Source organism: Haplochromis burtoni, unplaced genomic scaffold, assembly GCF_018398535.1.
Source record: "Haplochromis burtoni strain Fernald_Lab_line unplaced genomic scaffold, NCSU_Asbu1 Contig_2229, whole genome shotgun sequence".
In the NCBI taxonomy this organism is placed as follows: Eukaryota; Metazoa; Chordata; class Actinopteri; order Cichliformes; family Cichlidae; genus Haplochromis; species Haplochromis burtoni.
The window spans coordinates 1,287-2,590 of record NW_024584590.1 but is presented as its reverse complement, the minus strand read 5'-3'; the positions used below and the strand labels follow the sequence as shown (position 1 = coordinate 2,590).

The window sequence follows — 1,304 nt, the reverse complement described above, 5'->3', positions numbered from 1 at the left end:
CGGTCCCGAGACAACTGGGGCTCTGCACCAGCAGATGGATAGAACAGCTTATCTTTAAACAAAGCATTGCTTTGCAGATGAGTGTTTTACAAGTACCCTTTCAATAATTTTTGAGATAATAGGAAGGTTGGTGTTGTCCAACAATTAGCTGGGTCAAGTAATGACTATTAGAACAATCATTTAATTACTGTAACCTTAAAGGCCTGTGGTACATAGACAATTCATAGAAAACATCAAAGAATGAATTAATGCAGATGCTGCTCTTTGGACAATCCCACTCTCAGGAATCCTGCCCATGTTGGTCACTTTAAACCACTTCAAGGTCAATTTGAATCACTCAACTGTAAATTGTAAACTTAGACTGTTATTGATCCTTTTTACCCTAATTTTAAAGTGTATATTTATTTTATATATTTATTTCTTATTCTTCTTGTATTTATTGTTGTTTTTTGCACTGAATGGAACTGCACTACATATAGCAGAGATGACAATAAAGTTTACTTTGACTTTGACTAATGGTTGAACTTCTTTCAACACTCTTGTAAGAATGGGGTCTAATGAATACATAATAAAGGAATAACTGAGGATAAAACGTCTACATAAATATTTGTAGTATTCAACACAGATATTGATGTCTGTGATTTGTTTATGAACCTTTATTTTTTTTCTCTAATGCTTAAAATGAGAGAATTTTAATTTTTACGTATTCCTTTAAAGCTTAAGGAATACTTTGCTAACAGAGCTGTGACTCTTTGTCAGACTGGCTACAGTGCTGAAAAGAAATCAGGAGTTCAGTATTTTCTTCAATAACTCATGAATAGTAAGAGCTTTATGGAGGGATTTTACAGAGCATCAAACTAAACAAAGTGCTTAAAAAGTTTTGAGATGCCATTTCCTAGGAATGTAAAACCATTGACAAGATAATTAACCTCTGTGGGAGTCACTCTGGGTTAAAGAAGACAACGGTGGAGGAATTTTATCCTTAATCTTAGTTACAGCTCATTCGGGAAGACTGCAATTAAATTATTAGTTACTGCTGTGTAAAGAGTTAGATAGGTTTTGCTACAATTGTGTTACAACAGATGTTAAAAGAAAAATTCAAAGGACATGTAATAAAACTATTACAAAACTAGATAATAAATAATCAAACCATGAGCCAGGTTCTCAAACTTCTGGGCCAGTTCTTTCATGGAGAGTTTGGTTTCAGTTTCTTCGTCAAGTTTGGACAGTTCTCTGAGTATTTTACAGCCACCAAGAGCACTCAGGACTGCCTCACCTGCCTGGAAAGGAAAGCAGCAAATTAT

The 1,304-nt window shown here is 34.4% G+C and overlaps 1 protein-coding gene across 1 annotated transcript in view; it reads right to left on the bottom strand.

Moving 5' to 3' along the window:
• LOC102297106 (transient receptor potential cation channel subfamily M member 5) overlaps positions 1-1,304 on the bottom strand; it is a gene marked incomplete at its 5' end in the record, with an annotated part of 13,304 nt that overhangs the window by 10,718 nt on the left and 1,282 nt on the right. The gene's annotated exons all lie outside the window — the stretch shown is intronic.